Here is a 24,042-nt window from a genome sequence, read left to right on the forward strand (position 1 = left end):
ATATGACAATGAAAAACTTAAGTCCCGAGCTCCTCCAATAATGCAACATATATATATATAGGAGATAAAGCAATAAGCCAAATAAACAAATTCAAAACAAATGCAAATTAAATAAAGAATAGTGCAAAATGAAACAGAGTAAACTGTGGCGTCATTTGGGCCCAAACTAATGTTTTCCCATTGACTTATAAGGAAATCAGTGAATATTTTTTAGCTAAATAAATAACCGATTAAATACTATTAGGGTCTAAAAGTTAAAAAAATGTACTAAAAGCCAATTCAAAGTTATTATCCCTTCTCCATTCATTTAACTGAGAAGAGAGCAGGAGATCGGAGGTGGGCTAAAACCTCAAGTGCACATGCTCTATGGGCCCAGATACGGGTACTTTATCAATCTCCAGTCACTTTTGAGCTTCATGCACCACTGAGCAACTCTCATAGGACTGAACGGTGCTCTGCCTCCGACGCTGTATCCAGTTCTCTTTATACATCCATGCTTGGAACACCATGACACTTTGGGTAAAGAGATGTTTTGCTTTTGGCACAGTCCAAACAAATATGTATACAACTCCTATTATGTGCTAAGTATGTGGCTAAAGCCAGCAAGGTAAGCTTAGTTTAACACAAGACCTCGAAACAGAGCAAAACAGCAAGCCTAGTTCTGTACAAATGTTGACAAACTATCTCACAAAGAATTGTTAAACTCCCTGTTGACATGTCTGTTGCTTATTTAATCTGTAGAAAAACAAGTATAAGAAGATAAGTAAGTATGTCACAAGCTGTGACTCAGACAAGCAGCAGTTGCCAGGCAACCAGTGGTCATTCCAGGAAGATACGGCGCAAAATTCGGGTTTTTTTTACATGGTGGACCGTTGTTATACAGATTAAACATATGTTAATATGTTTCATTGGTATATATATATATATATATATATATATATATATATATATATATACATATATATATATAGGTGGATTGTGTTGCTTTTGGAATGAGGCTGGTTAGCTGATTTCTTCTGTTTGTGCTAAGCTAATAATCTAGCTGGCTACTGGTGGTAGCTTCATTATAACCATAGAAATATAATTAAAAACTAAGCATGTTTCCCAATTCAGTGACATATTTCTTTGATATGCATGCTATGGAAGGAAATAATAAAAAATATAACCCAAGTTTTAGTTTAAGAAGAAAGCTTCTGATTAATGTTTTTCTTCCCTTCTCGTACCAGAAAGAGAAGTGAGGACAGGAAACCCCAAGGAGAGAGATAGAATAAATTCAAGTGTATGAAATCGTTCTTACAGTCTTAACGTTATGAAGCAAAGCTAGTTGCTCCGCAAGCTTGACTTCCTCCCCAGATTGCCAATCTACTGAGAGCAAAAGCAACTTAATCCCCTCACAAGTTAATAAATCCACTCTTAAAACAGAGTGAACACTTTCAGTAAAACCCATAGCAAACATTGTTAAATATGACCAAAAGGATGTACTGAATTACTTTCTTCCAATTTTCATCCCCTCTATAATAGGCATGATTGATGAGACAAAGAGAGCTTAATTATTATATTGATTAAAAACATGTAGTACAACATGTTCTCACTAAATACGATATATGAATATGAATCACACATTTCGTCGTGGTAATTAAATGAATGGTTTGTATGGCATTTCTTTGCTCCACTCTGTTCTCTTTATATTTGGCCAACATGCCACTCATGTTTTATTCTCTTTGTTACATTGATCATAACTACTCTGGAGAAAAAAGGGGAATGGGAACACAAAAGAACAACGGCATGAGCTGGTCCAAAAATAAAACAATGTTACTTTGCTGCTCCTTGAACAATTTAAGTCTGCATGAGGCTGAAGTTTCCTGTTTGTATGGCTGATAGCTGTGCTAGCTAAAAAGGGAATGTTTTTACTTGGATAGTTTTGATTGTTTAGCTACAACAACCTAGTATGAGCCCCCCCTCAATCACAAGCCACTAGAGAAATATATTGAAGGCACACTTTCTCGTAACATGGCTGACAAACACAAAGCTGCTGGAACTGCCTTTGGTGGTGGGGTGTGGGTGTGTCTGTGTGTCTGTGTGTGTGTGTGTCTGTGTGTGTGTGTGTGTGTGTGTGTGTGTGTGTGTGTGTGTGACTTTCAAACTGCAGAGCTTGATTGAACATTTAATGACTGATGATGTGTATGCTTTTAACATTGCTATTTTCAAACTTAGAGTTGGTCTCTATGCCAGCACACATAGTTCAACCAAGTGTGTATGTCACTTCATCAAAACAATATAAAAATACAGGTTGTTGCAGTGAAATTTTTTATTTTTATTATCAGAAGCAAAAAATAGCCAGTTTTGAATTATTTGTGGTGCCCATATGCAGCTCTAGTGATAGTGATGACCTACTGTAGTGATACAAGGTTGTTATACAAAAAGAATAAACTGTTTCTGTGTTAAAAAATATAGATGACCCTGCTCTCACATATTCCATGGGCATTGCTTTGTGCCATTTATTTTTTCCATGTATTCTTCACCATGTGAGTCTTTACTTATTTCCATTTATTTAGAGATTGGTTATGATGTTTACACAATGTTGAGGAGACATGAATGAAGGACAGGAGAAAGAAACAGGATGCAGCTATTATAAAACACAATGACCAAGTTCTGTTTGTGAAGTGTTTGTCCTATGAATGTTCCTATGTTCTGTATGAACCAAGGTTGTAACTCTTTTGTAACAAAAATGTACTACATATGTCAAACTTCTCAAGTTGTGTGCATATTTGAAGAAAAAACATTCGTTTGATTTGTACCTGCAGCGTTTCTCAATAAAACTAGAGAATGCAATTCCTGAATAAATTGCTAGTGGGAATGCTTTATGCTGAAAAGCTGACGCTGAATTGCTATGCTGAAATGTAATGTGTAAGAAGAAAGTGAAGAATTTAGATTGAAATGATACATGAACACTGGGGGCTTGAATGTCTGATAAGAGAAGAAAATAAAGTAAAAAAGCTTGGAAAAGCAGCAGAATATTTGAACCGCAATCTGTCGCCATGGATACGGTATTAGATGACACCCCATAATACGCTTAGATATGTTGATGGCTGCATCGTTACCAAACATGTGAAGTTTTGGGCTGTTTGGAGCATTTTCACTGAAGTTATGAGAAAACCGTGTTTCATGGCAAGCATTGTGTTGCCATGGCAGCGGCATTTGAAGAAATCTCAAAACTGTCCCGTAGATGTCTTCCCGGCTGGACTGTTAGCACACATGTGAAGTTTAAGCACTTTTTGACAATTTTCATAGGAGTTATAGCAATATCGTGTTTTATTGCAAGGGATGCGTTGCCATGGCAACAGCTTTTGAGGAAAACTCACTAATGGCACATAGACATGTTGAGGGCTGGACCATTAACTGTCATCTGAAGTCTGGTGGTGTTTTGACCATTTTCATATCAGTTACGACAACATTGTGTTTTTTGGCGAGGGATGCGTTTCCATGGAAACAGCCTATGGTGAGATCTCAGATTTGGCGTAGAGCTGTTGAGGCATGGACCGGTGATATACAAGCAAAGTTTGGGGGACGATCGGACCGTGTCCATTGGAGTTACAGCGACATCGTGTTTTATGGCGAGGGATGCGTTTCCATGGAAACGGCATATGATGACACCCCATAATTGACGTAGAGCTGTTGAGGGCAGGACCATTAACCATTATCTGAAGTCTGCTGCTCTGAGCATGTCAGTTGGAGTTATGACATCATCGTGTTCCATGACACAGGTGTTTATATTTGAGCTAACGTGACGTGTCCAGAGATCAAAGGTTTCCATGGCATTTTGTTTAATTATTTTTGCTTAATTTTATTTTATTTTTCAAGCTACGAGGTGTTTTCCTACATTACTCATGAAAAATTATGTCTCAGGAATGTAGGGTTTGGGAATTATGGCATGTTTAAAAGAAAATATGAAGGCAAAATTAAATCTGTCCTCCACTCTAGCTGTGACATCACGCACTCTTAAATCTGAAGAAGGCCTCTTTACCAAGGTCTGAACAATGTTTAATATCTCTAAAAGTATGAATCAGATTTAAAAGTTGTGTTACATGAATAATGTCAGAAAGATGTGTAACATTTTAAAGTTTGAATGAGGTTTCTGAGTGAAAGTATGAAGGAGCAGTAAGCAGTTGAAGTTGCATGAAGATTGTTGAAGTCTGAAGAGTTTCTCCATTGACTTCCATGTTAAAAATGTGATGAATTATGGGATGTATCTCTGGAATGAATAAAGTTATGAATAAGAATAGTAATAGCCATCGATTCCCAACCAAGCTGAACGTTTTGATGTTTGAACGGAGTTTCTGCGATGTGGAATGTTGGAGAAGAAGAGGCGCAAAATAACCCGGCGGAATAATAAATAATTTTGTGCGTAGCATAACAGATAGTTGGAATGCTGTATCAGCATTCCCACTAATTTATAGTTATACGTTGGACTTTAAAATTTGCATCAAGACAATTTTAACAATGTATTATCGGTGAAATAGTGATTCAAAGAAGCAATTAGCCTTTTTTGCTTCAGCTCAAGTACCAATATGACTTTGAGTGTAGCTGAAATGGAGGAATGTGATTTGAGAACCATGGCAAATGCTGCCGTCCAGCACACTCGTCCGTTTAAAATGTATTTCCTTTTGAAGCTGGTCTGACCAGAAATGTCAGTTTAAATTTGGTAAAGTCTCGCCAAAAAAGACTAAATAAAATGACCATCTCCACCTCCTCAATACAAGTGAGCAGTGATCTGCTGTGAGTGAAGCTCAATCGTTGCCACGCACCATACAGGTCTGGGAACAGCGCGAGAGACATTAGCTGTCCTATTGGAACGATGCAGCCATCGAGCTCAGTTAAAGATCGCAAGCCAATTTCCTAAGACCATTAAGTCAAAAGCAACCATTGACTGTCATAATGCTTACGGTACATGCATAATCACATCTGGATGTATGCAATTAGTTTATGGAAGCACGAGTGATGATGCCACCATAGAAGTGAGAGGAAGCCCTTAGTTTATAGTTGAAGAATTGATGAAGAATAAGCAACATAATGAATGTGTTGTGAAAACATTGTTGTAAAGGCTGGGGGCTATTTAGAGCTCTCTGCTAATCTTCTGCATACATTTCATTTACTCAAGTGCAGTGTTGCACAGCTAACGCAAGCAACGGAAGCGGATAAAGCAGTAAATAATCTGTGTGCCAGTATGTGTGCCACCTCTAAAATTGTATACATTATGAAATTGTTTTGAATCCTAAGGCTCAATGTGATTCAAAGTCCTTCTTGTATCAAACAATAATCCATTTAACTACGGTCAGCGCAGGATATTAAAGATGTTACTGGTCCAAGATGGATGCTTGGTGGAAATGATTCCTGTTTCATAACTTGAATGGAAATGTACATCAAAGTAGATAAAAGCCAGTGCCATGTATTTATATCAGTAACAAAACGTTGAAAGTGAGGCAAATTGAGGGTTGTGAAGTTGTAGATAATCCAATGAGGAATCCGAAGATTTATAGTGTTTATACCAAAGGTAAAGTGATGTATGTTGCTCATTAAGGGGCAAATTACAAAAAAAGACATCATCCAACAAAATCCCAGGCTAACAAATTAGACTCTTTGACTTTTCATGTTTTTTTTGTGCCAAAGGGCCATTGCAAGGAGAAAAAAAAAAATCAAAGAGGGACACTGCCTTTAAATCATCTTTCCAATCTTGACACTACAACTCCACATTGATACCACTGTGACATGTTCTACGAGTTTGAAGAGGAGCCACACTTGTTGCTTTGGCAACATATATGTAAAAACATATGGTGTTTATTTACAGATGTGGATACAGATGGGTAGGGAACAGTTAAGGTTGTCAAAGTGTGGAAAGATCTGTTCCTTTAAGAAGATTTGAACTACTTAATGGTTCAGGGTGTTCACATGTGGGAGATACTGAATGTCATTTAATGAGTAATTGTTTCTTTAACAGAATCATATTTGGCACATAACTTATTTTGTTCACTATTTGTTGTCGCTTGCACGACTACAAAGGGATTGGGTTGAAAGGCGTCTTACAGTCATCATGTGTCAGACAAAACCCTTTTAGTCACAAAGTATATTTGTTTCTGTTACTCTCCTATTCACTCTCTCATTTCTTTGTCAATTTTCTATTTCAAGACACAAAAAACATTTGTCTGCTGGGTTCCTTGAGAGTAAATAAAAATAATTATAAAAAACACCATAATTAGCTCATTGGAGGAGCTGCGTGCATGCATTCAGGGGATCATTCTGATTTCAAATGGGTTTATCGTCCATGAAATTGCATATAATGGAAATGTGTCAATGGCTTATGCTCTGATTGTATTTCCTTGAGCAGAAGCAGGGACAGGCAGAGTTAGAGTCAGAGCAATAGTGGGGTGGGGGGGCTGAGAAAGAGTAGATGGGTACATTTGAACACCATTTCTGTCCGCCATGCTATTATGTCCCCATTACACTCCTAATCATTGGGATAGAGAGGAAGTTGAGAGGCAGGCATGTTGCATTGTTTACAAACCAATTCTAAGTTCTCTGAGTGCTAGACACACCATTAGCAGTGTGCACAAGATCATACTTATATGAACATTAAAGCAACAATCATTGCTTCCATTCAACCATACATACCAAATGGCCTATAACAAATCTGGAATAAGAAACTGCACCATCCAACAAGGCTATTGAAAGAGTTTACCATACTTCAACTAACACACATCATAACTGTTCCTTTTATTATATTTATTGCCATCTTAAGAGCTTTTTAGGTTTACGGCTACTCCACAGCCACCCTTTCAACTTTTCCCTCAGTGTGGCCAAAGAAGCCTTCAGCTAGTGGAGTTGTCCAGCTCCATTTATTTATGGCTCACCTTTGAGAACCAGCTCTGCTCTGGTCTGATAACAACTGCTTACCACATCCCCTTCTTTCCTCGGCCGTCTGTACTCAGCTATTTCCCCTGCTCTTTAAAAGTTCACTCTTTCTCAGAAACAGCATCAAGGCCTGACTTAAGCCATAGCCCTCGCTGAAGCTTTCTGCATTTCACAGTGTTTGGTTGGGCTGCAATGCAGAGAGTGGAGAACAAAATTCTCCACACAAAGGTGGCGGGGTAAATATATTATTCTACATAAACTCCTGCGAAACATACACACATAGTGTACATTAAAACATATACTGTATATATAGTCACACTATACATATTTCTTTATTTACAAAGTATAACGTTTAACAGAAGTAGTAGACATTGACAATAACTTTTAGTCAAAGGTCGTTCTGAAAATATTCCGAACTGAACCAGACGTCCTGTATCAAACCTTTTTTGAAACAATTACACATACTGCTACACCCCTAAAATACTTAGCAAAACTGCAACTCACAAAAGTAACACCCTTCACACACACACACACACACACACACACACACACACACACACACACACACACACACACACACACACACACACACACACACACACACACACACACACACACACACACACACACACTTAGTCATGAACCAACATAACTCTAGGAAACACATTAGGGAGGAAGCACTTTTGCTTAGTACACCTGGTGTTCTCATAATGTCAGAGTCAGACATAGACAGGCAATATTTTTTCCGTTGTAGGATATGTGTGTGTGTGTGTGTGGTGTGTGTGTGTGTGTGTGTGTGTGTGTGTGTGTGTGTGTGTGTGTGTGTGTGTGTGTGTGTGTGTGTGGGTGTGTGGAGCCTTTCATCTGCGCACATAATTGCATTGCGCAGATGAGACAAAGCTTTTACAGGTCTCATCTCAGTGAAACTGTGCATCATTTCAAAAGACCGCAAAGACGCTGGGGGCAACAACTGTGTTGTCTTCTAAGTCATCTCTTAAGCAAATTTCAAAGGAAGCGTTTGCTTTTCTCAGAAATATAGTTTGATTTTAGTGCATTAGTCACCAAAGATGTGTGATCTGCAGGTAGTAATTACACTCCTTACTCTTTAGTTTTTTTTTTAAATACTTAAAAAAAGGCCTTGGCATTTCAATGTCAAGCCATAAAAGAACACACAATTCCTGTTATCATTTTATGTCATTACAACTTTTTAAACACTTACACAGGTACATTTTAAAATGCTAAACATTGTTCACCAAACATGGACAACTTTGCAGTCAGATGAGTATAGTACTGTGATATGACTGTTATCTCTCCAAATGATGCAATATATGATAATTGATCAGATCTTCTGCATTAAACCTTCCAGTTATATTCCTATCAATATTATGAAGGCTTTTACAGAAGGGTTTGTTCATATATTATTCATAGCCTGAATTATATAACATTTTATACCTAAAAACAGGGCGAAGATTGATATTTTAGGGCTGTTGACAGTATTTTCTGATTTATGGAGTGATAAAAAGAGATATCCAAAATCCCTTCTGTAAAAGCCTTAGATACTAATATGACTACAAAATGAAACAAGAATTTTGAACCTGGCTTTATCCAAAGTTCAGATTTCGGTTCCTGAAATGTGTCAAAATATGCGCATATTTAATGAGATAATGGATCATTTGCATATTTAAACATGCTATTTCAGAAAACTTGTAATACAAAAAACAATTGCCTTATTGTAAGTAATTAACTGGAGAAATTTCTAGCTGATATATTTAAGTTAAACAAATTACCCTATTCACATAGTGACATATAACGGTATAGAAAAGGGCTAACATCAAGTAAGAGCAAATTGAAATGTGAAAATGACATATGTATAATTAGGTATTCAAAACTGGATTGAAGCCACTCTTAAACAAGTTCTCAAAATAGATTGATGGATCAGCAAACGATCAAAAAATATGACAAGCTACTAGCATGACAACGGTCTGTCAACAGGGTAAAAAACACATCAAAACAGCCAAATTGGAGAGTATTTCCACTTTGCAAAATCATGTTTATGCCTCCCTTTTAGTTTATTGGCAACATGCTGTGTTTAGTAATGAGAAACAGTGGGAAAAGAACGTTGAATTGCGTAAAACATCATGAGGTGGATACAATTGTGAATACAGTCTGTGCACAACGTCTGCCACTTAGTATAAAGTGTCTGACCCCAACCTTTGTAGGAAACCTCATTCAGTGCATTCATTTGCTTATAGGTGCAATGGGGAAATAACATGAAATCTAATTGAATACTAGAGTGCTTCTTTATATCCACACATATATAGCCCTCCAGTGTAAGCTTGCATCCTCAAAGACTCAGATTTATTCCGGCAATTTCATATTATAGTGCCTTTATAATGATGAATCATTTCCCATCAATTTGACAATAAAGTGAAGCCTAGTTTGAAAATGCTACAGCCGATTAGAATAGCCATCAACCTTACCTCCATAGCAAATGAAAGGAAACGGGTAGATATTGAATCACAGGTAGAAATTGGCCTCAAAGCGAGCTAGATAACTGCATTGATGATAACATTATGGGTGATGATAGTGAGGGGTAGAAGAGATAGAAGGAGAAGAGGTGGTAAGAATAGTTGTAGAACAGGCCTAAAAAAGAAAGATAACAGGAAGCACAGTGATGTAGAAAAGTAGAGAGAGCAATGCAACACACAACAGGAGGAGGTATAGAAGAGACACTGTGAGATCCAGTAAACATGGAGGGGAAGACAGCAAAAAGAGGGAGAACAAGGGGAAAGAGAAAGACAGACAGTGGGAGATAGCAAGAAAAAGAGAGGAGTGATTCGGTCTGACACGAGCTAACCCTCTGGATCCAATCCCACACCCATCAGTAAGAAAAAGCAGAGTGTTCTTCTTTGATCCTGAACACTTTGAACATCCTGTCAGCCTTGTACTTTTCCACCAATGAACATGAACCAAAGGAAAAAGAAAATAAATAAAAAACTCTGGGAGATGAGTTGCGTGTAAGACACTCTTCCTTTTACCTTCTTTCTACATGTTTGGATTTTCCGCACATGATGTAAGGAAGGGAAGATGTGAGGAAAGAGCCGCTGGGGTGAAAGAAGGGGGCAGAGTAAGAGCTAGATGGAGAGTGTATGCATCATCGTATGACATAAAACGAATAAACATATTTTTCTCCCACAAAACTGAGGCATAATGGAGAACAAGGGTCCCATTCAGCATCCCTGTTGAACTGCACCTCTCTCTCTCTCTCTCTCTCTCTCTCTCTCTCTCTCTCTCTCTCTCTCTCTCCTCTAGTCTCTTCTCTCTCTCTCTCTCTCTCTCTCTCTCTCTCTCTCTCTCTCTCTCTCTCTCTCTCTCTCTCTCTCTGTACGCCTTTTATCTATCTTCTTAGTTTTATCGTTTCTCTTAGCAACAAAAGAAGTGTGTCTTTAAAGAGAGGCAACAATAAGGCGCTGGTGATTACACGACTGCCAGAAGCCACAACGGCATAATCGCTGCCTGCCAGACGTTCCTCCGCCTGCAGTGCGTTAAAACACGGATAGACACACAGATGCTCTTGTGCAGAAAAACATATAATTATGAACCTGAACACACAAGGCTATTTTCACTCGTCATTAGGCAATATGTGGTCGTAGGGAAGGACGCTCTGGCCTGTTGCCGCTGCCTCCAACATGACAGAGAGGAACACAAAGCATTCAGCTATTGTAAAGCAGACAATTGAAAATGCTAATGGGAAAGGTATTGTTTGAAAGAGGACTGTGGTGAAGTTGTGTAGAGAGTGTCTGATAATAAACTTCCAGATAATAAGAGCTAATTAGAAAATGCTTGGCCTTGACACATTAGGCTGTGTTGGAATGATTACGAATGGCTGACATCAAAGGAAGATGACACTGTAAGCGCATTTTCATGGTTGTTATAAATCAGCTGTGAGTCACTTTATTTACTGCAGGGGAACAAAATGACAAAGCTTTTAAATCAGAGCTGTTTCTCTAGGAATTCTAAAGTTGTATCAGTGTCATTTTAGGCAGTTTCTAAATCATCAACACCATGCTTTGCATTTAGAACATGGTATATGGGAGAGGACTGATTAATGCAACCGTTGTAATATAAATATTTGCAGGAGAACAAGGTCGCTGTTCTTATCGAATATCACGTTACGTGTCCTACGGGATTGGTTCATTGCACACCTACTCAGAAGCCTGCCAGTCTAATTATATTAAACAGGCATACATACTGTTTGATGTATATACAATAGCAAATACACTGCAGAAAAGATTGTGGAGAAATGACAGTGAAGGTGTGTGTTTGCATGTGTGGAGAGGAGATATGAAGGTGGCACAACCCACTAAAACCAACTTGCCAGCTGCAAGCATGTCCTTTGGGAAATCCTCATTTTGCAGTTTACAAAGAAGTCTTTGTGTTTTGTCGTAGAGGTCACACACTAACACATACACGTTACAAAAAGCTACCATAGACAATTAAAGATACTAAGACGGTTACAGTATTTCTCCTTTAACAGCGCTGTCACCAGTGGAAATATGTCTGACAATGGAAGTGTGTGTTTGTGGATACTTGCGCGTGTCAGTAACTGAGCTACCCAGAATGTCTTTGGAGACTGCAGTGTAAAGTGTTCAGATACAGGCACACAAAGCAGCAGTATGCAGGGAACGCATGTACAGCACATTCTCATTGTTTTCTTCACAAAGACACTGTGTGAACGCAGAGGCAAGGTCAATGGTCACAGTTGTTTCACCAACATATAGCCAAAATACAGACATCTGTCTCTTCACTGCAGCTGGAGAGCGTAATGGACACTGTGAGAAATATCCTTTTCTTAAATCAGCAAACTACCACAGAGCGGAAATACAGGAGAATGCATTGTACACAAGAAAGCTTTTTTACCCAGGTTGTAATCAAGTGTGTTTACAGCTGTTAAAGGTGGGGTAGGTAAGTTTGAGAAACCGGCTCGAGATACACTTTTTGTTATATTCCATGGAATGCTCTTCACATCCCGATAGCAATGAATATCTTAAGTGCTTTGACAAAAAATCCATAAAAAAATGTCATCTGTGGAAGCCGTAGTACTGTAAAAAGCACGACCAATCATTTTAGCCGGCCCAGCTAAAATAACTGGATGGCCTACCTGCCTGTCAGCCTTCCATCTGTGCACAAACTTATCTCGTGCCCTCATTGGTCATGTGCGCGTTTGTGTGTGTTGGAGGAGGGGCTCTATAAGGAAGTGGCAGATTTTCTCCGGTTGTGTATTTTCAAATTCTAGCGATCTCGAGCCGGTTTCTCAAACTTACCTACCCTACCTTTAACAGCCAGTGTAAGAATTGGCCCCTGTGCAAAATGTATAGTAAACCTGATTATTTAACTATTTTAAAGAGCATGCTGACAGATGTGAAACATTTAATTCAAGTAGCCATATTGAATGACTCCTGTGAAATGTAATAGACATTCCTCAAATTAGAGATGGACCACACTCAGCAGACCGGCGGTCTTCACGTTGCTGCAGGGATTTAATCAACCAGACAGCCTTTGGGCAATAATGGATAACTGATAACTGGACAGACTCCATCTTAATAATGTTATTGTCTAAAGACAATACAATGTAATTTCAATTGTATCTTAACATCATATCTAGCCTAGTCTCTTTTCGAGGGCGTCTACCGACCTTTTGTAACAAATCATAGCACATTATACTAACGCACAAGGCACCCTTAATTAAGTATCTGTTTAAAACGCACCAGGCTTTCAAATAACTTCAAAAGACTTTCAAACAATAAAGGGCTGTTTGTGACTCATGAAAAACCAAAAGGCAAGAGTTACGTTTTGTCTTATTTTACTTTTTTTTTTCAGAAGTCTGTTTTCTGTCTGGGGTGCAGACTTGAGTGTTTATACAGTTACATGATGTCAACAGTTTGCATTATCATTAGTTGTGCCCTGGACCCATTTTAGCACCAACTATGTCACATATAATTACACAACAGCTGCAGGTGAGAAATATCTGCTTGCCAGCAACACGTTAATTTGGTTATTGCTGAAAGTTCACTGTTGCTTGTCAGAGCACAGTCATAGGGCCCAGTTTGTACAGGTACACCATTTTGACGGGAGAAATACTGTGATATATTATTATGGTATGGTTCGATGCAGTAACGGGTAATTGTAGCTAAAACATAGACAAGTAAAGTCGTTGTTTTTTTTGCTACAATGTTGGATTATATTATGCATTATTGTAAGGATATTTGAGCTGAATTCAATGCTGTACAATATTTATTCTGGTTTGTATGTTTAAGATGGCAGCTGCTGTTACAGAACTTTTCGTCATCCTCTAACTCAGCAGTCTGCCAAAAAAGGATGCATTGCTTTTCACAGCTCAAAAGTGTCAATGACGCAAACGACATACCGTCATTCTTATTGTTTCTTTCATTTCCAATGACAGATACAGCAAAACAGAAACTGGCTAACTTTGTGCAACCTGGTCCAAATTATCCTAGGATAATTTGATCGTCAATGGCAATACAATTATGGTTTATTTTCTCATTTGGCTGCGACATGGCCTCTCTGGTGAATTGAGTATGCACAGAATGTTGTGGAACGAGCGACTGCTAACATCAATCATTATTTGGCCTTGTTGGAAAGCTCTGGCCCATCCATATGCTGGTGTGTCCATGGCCACTGTCTCCCAGTGGAGAGGATTTGGCTTTCTGTTCTCCGCAGATGTTCTCTGCTTGTGTTTGCTGCGCCTGCTGATTGTATTACACCAAGTGTCTGTCCCTGTGTGCGAGTGTACATCTTTCTGAGATAGAGATAGGCAAACAGCGACACAGTGAGAGAGACTATATTTGTCACATACACATTGACACATACACACACATACATACGTTTACTGCATTAGAAGCCCATCTGTTGAGCTGTGTGCCACCAATAGATCTGTGAGGCCCTGTTTAACACCTTGCCTGTGGTGTGAGACAAAGACAAACTACATAGCTGCTGTGTTAAGCCGCTTCAGTCATTTCACCACTGCTCTGATCAAGGTCTTAAAGAGGATCACCTTTAATACTGCACAAAAAGTGCCCAGATGACTCGCTGGAATGCTGTGATTAAAATCACAAGCTAACTAATGGTTTCAATATGGTGTATTTTGCTTTGACGGTCACTGAAGGGAAGCCGCTAACTAGCTTCAAAGTGCCAAAGCAATGTTGTTGTCCAGGAGCCACTATCAGAAGGCTGTATTGTACTTTGTTTGCTCAAATGGAAAATGCAAACATTTGCAGGATTTAGCTTCACGAGAACAAGGATTTGTTCAAGCATTTTACTATTTAGAAAACATAACAAAAGTTTAGGTGTTGGACTGTTTATTGAATAATGCGAATAAGTGCTCAGGATATTCCATGATTTCTGATCATGTAAGTTAAAACTGACAACCTGCTGGATATATGAGACACTAAAGCCTACCGTGTTGACTATATATTGCTCAAAGTTTATGATGTAATATTGAAATAGGAAATAAGTGACACAATCTAAATTTGAAACTGCATGTTATATGCAGATTACAGGTGTGAAACTTTTCTAAAAAACGTTATGTGAGGAAACGCAAACAGTGTACTTTGTGAAAAGGATTCTGGGGAGAATGTATAACAAACATAATGGAGGGCCTGTGGAGGCCTCAGTAGGGTCACTCAGCTGTATACATGCTCCAGCATTTGTAAAGCTAGTCCATCTTTCCTTGAGCTACACAGTAGCAATCAGTTCCTTCCTGGGAGTGGGCCTCACCGCTGGACTTCACACTTTAATATGCTGGCCAGCTATAGTTCCTCAAACAAAGAACTAATGTTGGATGGATATTTGCAATTCTCGCTCTGATTTACAAGGAAGAAAGACAAAAGAAGGCGCAGGAAGAGGCAAGAGGGAAGAGGGAAAAGGGTCCAGGAGAAGATGAAAGAGAAAGAGCCTGAAAAGAAAAACAAGAGTGCACAAAGGAACACAGTTACGGAGCTCTGTCCTCCAGGCAGCAAAGAGAAAACGCAGAGGGAGGGAAAAGGAAGGAAGAGAGAAAAAACTTGAACTCTAGGCCCCCCCTCTCGACTCAACACACACTGACTCATGAAAACACTTGAGCTACTCTTTTTTACCCACACATTTCCATTGAGTTTTGCATACCCTGAAATGTGTACGTCTATACCACTGAATAGCGTTGATGAGATATGATTTTAAGGCATTGCTTTTAATTAAGATATTCTTCAAGGGAAAGCTAGTCTAGTCTACACTATTTAGATGACTCAAATAATGACTCCATCTCTCCTAAGCTCGATAAAGGTCTCCATTAAGCTTTTGACATTTTCTCATCTCACTATTTGGTCTTTTGCAAAGGGAATACAAAAGAAGAATGGCTGCTCTAGGCACTAATACCTATTTAGGGGAATGTTTTCTTCTCCTATATGAAAAACATTTCAAAGACGAAAACAGCCTTCTGAATATAACATTTCAAATGGTTACTCAAATCCCACATGAGTCTGTGAAACAGTATTCACAGTTATTGTTCTGAGATCTCAGAGGTTTCCCGCCAGTCTGGCTTATAATTCACCTGACATAGTATATTCAGGAACGGTTTAGTGTTGCTCTGCCACTGGGACAAAGCGCTTGTCCTAAAGCACCTTTTGTGATTTGACTTTTTTCCATTGCCTGAATATGCAATTCAGGCAGAAGACGCTGAGCTGCTTATGATATCCCTCAATATATCAATCAGACCTTTTCAAATGAATTTCAATGAACATTGTCTCAGACAGCTTAAAGCTTGGATAGCCACATGGACGCTCTCCTGCTTGTCTTAAAGTCCTTACACACCAAGCCGATTTTCGGCGTCAATAGATGTCTGGCCGTCGATGAGCGTCCTGTCGCCCTATTCAGATTGGGTCCCGCGGCCACCCCATCGTGTCTTTTCGCCCGTGCCGACACCTTCCGCCGCTGTCGGTACATTACATCTTACTTGTTAGATGCTTTTATCCAAAGCGACTTACTTACTCAATACTGTGGACAATCCCCACAGGAGCAATTTGGGGTGAAGTGTCTTGCAGGGACACAACGACATGCTGACTGCAGTGGGGTTTGAACCTGTGACCCCCTGATCCCAACACCAAGGCTCTATCCACTGCGCAACACGCCTCCCCGGTAAAAGATTATCAGCTAAAGAAATCACTCTGATTGGCTTTTCAGCTTAGCGAATCAGTGCATGAGAAGCGAAACGGAAGTGAGGGACCCAAACAAACTATTAAGAAGGCAAATCTGAGAATTCATTTAACTCCAGCTCTCGACACAGGTTCGGGAAAGCCCCATGAGCTTCTCGCTGTAAAGTGAAAATGGAACGCACACGCTATCTGTTGTTTGTTTATATCACGCAGTCTGTTCTTCTTCTCTCGGTGTATCACGCAGTCTGTCTTCCGGTTGTTGCCTCTTTTGAATGACGAATACACACTACCGCCGCCTGCTGGTAAGGAGAGTTATTGCCACTCACGCATGCGCAGTTCGTACGTGCTACTTGGCCGTCGGTTGAAGTCTTTGCGGTGTGTTCCAGTGCGACTGTTGGCCAAGACGCAGGAGACGTGAGGCAACACAACAGTCGGGTCCGTCGGGACGTGTTCTTTGTTGTCTGATTGGTGTGTAAGAGCTCATATAAGTATCGGTAGTTAGAACCAACATGCATGCTTTAAGCCCAACAGAGGTCCAAATAGACTAAGCCAAATAAACCAAGGGGGAGATAGATAGTGCCTGTTGCTGATCCTGATGGTGGTGATACAAAGCTGGAACAGTTTGATGTCAGTGGGCGTACATCTTTTATTTTTTTACTCATTCTATCAGGAAGGCAGAGCCTGACAAAGCAGAAAGTTGCCCCTGTGAGCCGAAGCTGCTGACTAGCATAGAGAAGAGCACACAAACACACGCACACATTGTTGTTAATAGCTTTAGGAGAACTTTTAGTGATTGGCATTATTCCATGACCCTGAAAGGAATAGTTTGAAATCCAAAACTTTCTTTCTTGCCAAGGATTAATCGTTATGACATTTTAGAGTTGTAGTGATCTTCTACTCTTATTCTCTGCAAGAACGTCAAAAGTCTCAACATTATTGTTTTAACCTAAGCCATGATCATTTAAGATTTCCCCCTATAACATCTAAACATGATTATATTATCTCAAATCTACCATCAATCTATCCCATACAAAGTCCCTGGATATCAGCAAACAAATAGGTAGTAGTGTGTTCAGGGGCGGACTGGGACTAAAAAACAGCCCAGGACTCTCGACCGGTACCGCCGACCCACCTCGGTACCACAAGTAAATACCGCTAGTAAATTGTCGACAGGGGGGGGGGGGGGTTGCTAGTGACTTATCCGACCAGTCCACATCGTCCGACCGGCCCATCGGGATTCGTCCCGAACGTCCCGATGGCTAGTCCGCCACTGAGTGTATTCCTTGTCACTCGAAATATCTGTATCCTTTTGAGAAAATAATTGCCCAAAAGATAATGTCTGGCATTGTGTTTTCCTAATAAGCAATGCAACATGATTTCTACATTAGTATTTACAACTATATATTACCCTTTAATTAGAACTATCAATTTATTATCCAAACTAGGAACGTGAGAGTGTAGAAAGCGATCTCATGCACATGTACATGCATCCATTTACATGAAGACTGAGCTCCATCCCTGCTCTGTATTACTTAGTGCATAAAAATAGGAACATTCTCACACATTTCTGCTCTGATACAAGGAAACACACACACACACACACACACACATTCCAAAGTTCCAGCTCTTTAATTCTTAAGTTTTCGTCTCAGGCTGGCACATGTGGGGGAGACGGATGCTTCGGTATCAGAGAGTTGCAGACTAGCACTCAAACTGACTAATCACACAGCCAGAGAGAAAAACTCAGAAGGAGTTCTCATGCTGCTGCCGAAGGGGAGGGAGAAAAAAAAGAGTATAGGTTAGGGGGGTCATGAGCAGGGAGGCAATCAGAATGAGTTTGACAACAGAGTAAAGACTACAAGAGAGGAGATAATAAAAGTGATGGTGAAGGAGAAACAAAAACAAACTGAAAAACGACTGTTTCTTTAGAACACCATAGTTAAGTGGATTTATTGAAGTCTGCGGGAAAGTTAGAAACTGGAGGGATCTTGAGTCAGCGAGGCATGACGATGGTGGGTGCTGCTGGGCGACACATGAGGAGGGTAATCCATTTAGATGCTGCAGAGCATGTCATCGGATTCAATAAGGTCTCATTGTGCCTCACACATTTTTGGCAGTAATAAGGAGTCGTTCAGAACGTTTACTTCTCCACTTTCCAGGTTGCTCTTATTCAAAGGCTTAAAATGCTGCTAATGACACCTATTAACGTTCAATCTGTGTTCAGCTTTGTTAAGGGTTTGTCTGTGGTGTGTAGAAGAATGGTCCCTCGAGCTTTCACCCATTACGGGTAAAAAATGTTTTCCTTTTGACAAACCTCGTCTGTATTTTTAGTGTACATTATGGATAATGGAGGTAAATAATGGATAATTCTCCATTGTTTTTGTTGTTGCCGTTATAATTCCTACTGATGCAGATTTAAAAAAATGCACTATAGAAATGCACAGTTTTAGTTTTTCTTGTGTAGCTTTAATAGACTATTATAATAATCCTTGCATATAAAACACAAATATGTGTTTAAGCAAGTGCTATGAATAAATTAAAACAAATTGCAACCTCTACCTGGGTTTCAACTCTGTCTTACTATTTCATATATTTTTGTAACAAGATTGGGTTCAGTCTCTATGACTGTCTCTTCTAGAAGGAAAATAGGTTATTATGCCATCAAATCCAAAACCAGGATGCATCCAAATGTAATATCCTATCACTTGATTAATCTGATAGAAGCATTAGTTTATCATCAATCTTTCATCTTGAAATGTGTCTATCTGGATTAATTTATTCTCAATTAAGATGGCTGCTGCAAATCCTGTGTAAGGATTCCCAAATTGCATCATACAATTTTAAAAAGCAAATCATGTTTTTTTGCTGGCCATATTACCTTCTCTTGCCTTTTGATATTTGGTTACAGCAAAGACCTTGAGAGAGGAGAGCTTGTTGATTGGTGAGGGTTAAAGGAGATTCCCACATCCTTTTTTTGTTATTTCTGTTGCACAGGGGGGTCAACTTCTTTTGACACGGCAAAGTACTTTTCTGATTGCATAAAATTGGTATTGACCTTTAAAAGACACTGGTTTTGTTCTTATCGTCTGATGAGGGTAGTTCTTATTGTGTGGCAGCGAGGGCTGTAATTGATTATGGATGAAGATGCACTGTAATCAGGGTTTAACTGATTCAGTGATATTTGAGGTTCATTTGCTTAATGCTTCAACATTATAGTTTTGATTCAGTCAAACTTTGTTTCAGCATTATGCATACCCTCTGCTGACCCTTTTTTCAAAAACATAAATTAAACTAAACTATATGAAAACAAAATACAGAGATCATTCAATTAAGGACAAAAGCAAACACTGTCAAAACCCGAACAAAACATAAACTAAAAACCTACATCTCTAAGTTCCACAATTAAAAAAGGTTGCAGTCCAAGGTACTTACGAAGTAATTAAAGGAGCATAATGATTTAGTAGCCTTGACACCTCCTGCTCTGCACAAACGTCAGGGCACATCAATAAAGGTTGTACACACCCACACATTAAGAAGGAACATGCACTAACACAGATAGACACAGATACAGAACACACAATCAGAGCCTCCTTATCTTGATTTATGTAGGAACATGACCTCTATTGGCACAGCAGTCAGTAGCATGCTCTCCTGTGTCATTAGATCAGTGGACCTTACAATCCTCCAGCCAAGCCAGCCCCCTGGCACATGATGAAGAGGGAAAAGGGAGCCTATATCTTGACACAGGTGATATGTGAACCGACCTAATTTAACCATAGAGATACCAATAGTTTAACTTAATGAAAGACAAACGCAACACATACACAAAGATCTTGACTGTAATAAAACCTGTCTAGCAAGTCAGTAGCAACAGCGTCCCAAAAACCCAGTTTAAAATAAACAGAGAGAAAGAAAGAAAATAATTCATCACATTTCAGAATGTGGAGCTAGCAAAAACGTACAATTGCTTGATTAAATGACTAACATGATTAATCTAAAATCAAAATTCAGTTTCTAAACTATTCATTTATTGATGTATTTTTTTTAAATATATATATATCATGCAATTCAACACACAATACATGATACTAAATATACACATTCATTCAATGTGGGCCATTTCCCTTCTTTTTTTCCCAAAGAAACGTTCTTGTTGCTGTTTTTAAACCTAGCTTATGTAGGCCATCTTTTGTTTTGATCTTCTGAGTTCGCAATAAGGAATACATGATCAAAACACCGAGTGGAGATGTACCATACATCATGTGCCTACATGTACACACAAACCAGCACACATACACAATGGTACTCTACATCACCACCGGATGATCTATTCATAGTAATGGGTTAGGCTGGAACCCAATGGAGAGAGGTTTCTGAATACAACTCAAATGGGGACATTTCCACAGATCATTTCATATGGATGTTTCCAGGGTGCAGCTGGAGGGGAATTAACTGTACTGCCTTGCAGATTATTTGTTTTACTTAAAATGACTTTGCTGCCAAATATGTGCCTTTTTCTTATGAATAAAAAGTAACACATGGCCCTATTTGAAACCAACAGGATTCAGCACCTACACTACATAACAATCAATTCACTAAAAAGAGAACAAGTCAGCGGTGGTCCCGTGTGGGTGTGATTCTAATACATAAACTGTAATGCATGCTCTCTCTTCTCCCATCACACCAGTCACTGCTCCTATGGGATAGGTTGAACACAGTCTGGGATATTTAAAAAAATTGTGTAATTGTAAAAAACTATTCAAAAACCATGTTCCCATGTATCATAACAGTACATGTTTAATTTTCCATTATAAAAAGCAAAGGCACCATACACATTTGCTTCTTAAAGTAATCAAAAGGCACCTTCAACACTGAAGTGGCAAACATATTTCTTGTCACACACCGAAAACATTGTGTATGGTAATTGCAGGGTCTGACTAAACGTATTGGTGCTGATGTCTATTTATCTTATCCATGTCACTAGACTTTGATAAACTCTTTGAACAAACAGCACAACAAGACATTATTCTCTCCAGAGCAATTAAAGTGTCTGTATCAACGGACACGATTTACAAAGTCAGAAAAGGATACAAAGAAGAAAAAAAGAGATAATTCCAAAAATAAATGTAGCATATATTATGTATAGTGTCATTTTCGGGCACCTAGTAAGGATGCCACCTGGGCGCCTCCCTAGGGAGGTGTTCCAGGCACGTCCAGCTGGGAGGAGACCGAGGGGTAGATCTAGGACCAGGTGGAGGGATTATATCTCTTCGCTGGCCTGGGAGCGCCTTGGGATCCCCCAGTCAGAGCTGGTTGATGTGGCCAGGGAAAGGAACGTTTGGGGCTCTCTGCTGGAACTGCTACCTCCGCGACCCAACCACGGATAAGCGGGAGAAGATGGCTGGATGGATGGATGGATAGTGTCATTTTAGTTCTAAGAACCATCATTTGATTAGATTATTCAGTTTCAGTCCCCCTACATACTACATACATACATACATACACGCTTATTTAAAATACTAAGCCATGACTACTAAAATTTGCTTTCAAAATACCTGTTATTATTTATGCCAAATTATTGTTACATTATGGTGGCATTGCTGCGAGACAAAAATAAATTGTAACCATTTAAACCGTGATAATTTCAAACTGCATGGTTTACCAGCTGAGTGGATGAAATGTTTGACAGTAGAAGTGGAAAATCGAAGGAACAATATGCAGTCAGGCACCCACCTGAGTGCACTTATTCAAGTCCGCCAGCATGCACCGAGGCATTCAGATTTAGTTGCAAGACTGTAAGCATCTTCATACAAAAGATTCACCAGAATACACACAAAAGCAATTATGGAGATTGTAGAGTAGAGAGAAAGAAAGAGAGAGAGAGGCAGAAAGAAAAATAACAAACAAAAGAAAGGCGGAAATATAAAGGTGTTATGCACCTGGGATACTGATGAGTGGTACTGTTAAAATAAACAGTCAATGACAAAGGACAATATATTTTTTACAAAGCACTGCTGTTATTTATCTCACAAAAAACAGCTGAAAATAACTGACTCAAGTCAATAGTGAAAAATGTTAACCTAAAATGATGGATCTCGAGACATAATCAATGTCAAAGTATTTCAGAACCTTTCCTTTTCTTGTCTATGTGCTGTTAAGACTCTGCTGTGTGTTCCCTGTTGTAATATGTGGACTTGTTTCCATAGTTACTCGTGATTGGAGCCTCATTTATTTCACTAACAAGAGCTAACCTGGTTCGAATAATTCGGCTGGATTCTTCGATAGGAGGGGAATGAACATAGAGATTGAAAGCAGACATGTGCAGAGCAGCTATTGGCTCAAATATTCTCATTTTTCACTTAACTTGCGATGTTTCCGTGTTCCGTTGACAAAGGGGTTTCATTCAAAACTGTTTGCTCTGACCCAGGAAACGAAGAGTGGTGAGAAAAACTGAACCTTTCATCTTTTCCTTTTTTCCGACCTATACATTGCAACATGCTCCTTGAAGATACTGTAACATTTGCACTTTTTAGGTCTTTCACTTTTCAATGGAAAAGTATATAAGCCAAAGCCTCTTTTCCCCTAAATTACCTTAACAAAAGTGGAACCCTTTAACGGTCTCCTATTATGCTATTTTTAGGCATATATTATGGGTCTCAGAAATATAAAAATATATAAAAACATGTCTATGATGTGTTTTGCTCAAAATTACCAAACAGAAATCCCTCATATCCCTCTATTCCAGCCCTGTTCGAGAAACGCTGATTTTGGGTCCTTAGCTTGAATAAAAAGAGGAGGGGGAGCTTGTGCCTTCTCAGAATTCTACGAGATACTCAGCTAAATGCTGCCGGGATTAAATGCCATATCGTGTTCCAAACCACATCAAGTATTATTTCTGAAACAGTATGGAGCTCAAATGCTTTTTCTCTCGCGGGTTCACCTCAAGGTGAGTTCCTTTTTTCATTTCCTGCTTTTTTACACATGTACTCTCTCCAGTACAGGTTAGCTCTGAGTGTTAGCGATGTAATGTAAACAAAGACCATATTACGCCTAAAACACGTCGGGGTTGTTTCTGATAGCAACGTTTCTGATAGTGCTGTGGGTCCACATTTCTGATATTACGTCATATCTGACGCAAATCTGGATCAGCTCCGTTGTACCCACGATTTTAAAGATTTGGGTACGGAGGATAAGAGAGAGGGTTGTATTTTCTGACACTTTGTGAGTTCCCCGACACACCGGGGACACCTATTCATGTATAAAAGACATCAAAAAGTGCATTTTGCATGATAGGTCCCCTTTAAAGCTAGATTGTCCTTCAAATACAAAAACTCATCATAAGAAGAAAATGCAGAAAGCTTGTGCAGTTGTTCAACTTTTTGTTTTGTTTTTTGCAGGCAACATGAATCATAAAAAAGGCTTACACCGCTTTAGGTATATTACGTCACTATGAATCATCAAAAGACGGCACTGCTGCATCTTGCAGGAGGCCACGAGTGTGTTCTGTTCAGCATCCTTCCACCTGCATTCTTCAAAATGTTTTGTTCAGCATCCTTCTACCTGCATTCTTCAAAATCTTTTGTTCTTTCTGTTTGTTTAAACGCTCCTGTGAAGTCTTACTCCCTGTCTGAAATGCCTGGCTAACACAAAATGAAGGGAAATTACTTTTCATAAAATGCCATCGAGAAGATAAGAAAAAAAGAAAAGAAAAGCCCTGAACCATCTCTATAATGTTGATCAAAAGTGACAGCTCTATATTGCGTTTGACTATACTCAGACAGCCCCACCGGCAGCTGAATAGAAATAGGGAATATCACTCTTCAGCTTCAATCCCTCAATAAAGACAATAGTAGGGCCGATCACATGGGAGGAGATAAAGGGTAAGAGTGATACGATGTGGCATTAATTTTCCCCAGCGGCTACATTT

At 39.2% G+C, this 24,042-nt stretch overlaps 1 protein-coding gene across 1 annotated transcript in view; it reads right to left on the reverse strand.

Annotated features, from left to right (window-relative positions):
* Positions 1-24,042, reverse strand: part of lsamp (limbic system associated membrane protein) — a 638,149-nt gene that overhangs the window by 189,759 nt on the left and 424,348 nt on the right. The gene's annotated exons all lie outside the window — the stretch shown is intronic.

This window comes from Trematomus bernacchii, unplaced genomic scaffold (genome assembly GCF_902827165.1).
Source record: "Trematomus bernacchii unplaced genomic scaffold, fTreBer1.1, whole genome shotgun sequence".
NCBI lineage: Eukaryota > Metazoa > Chordata > Actinopteri > Perciformes > Nototheniidae > Trematomus > Trematomus bernacchii.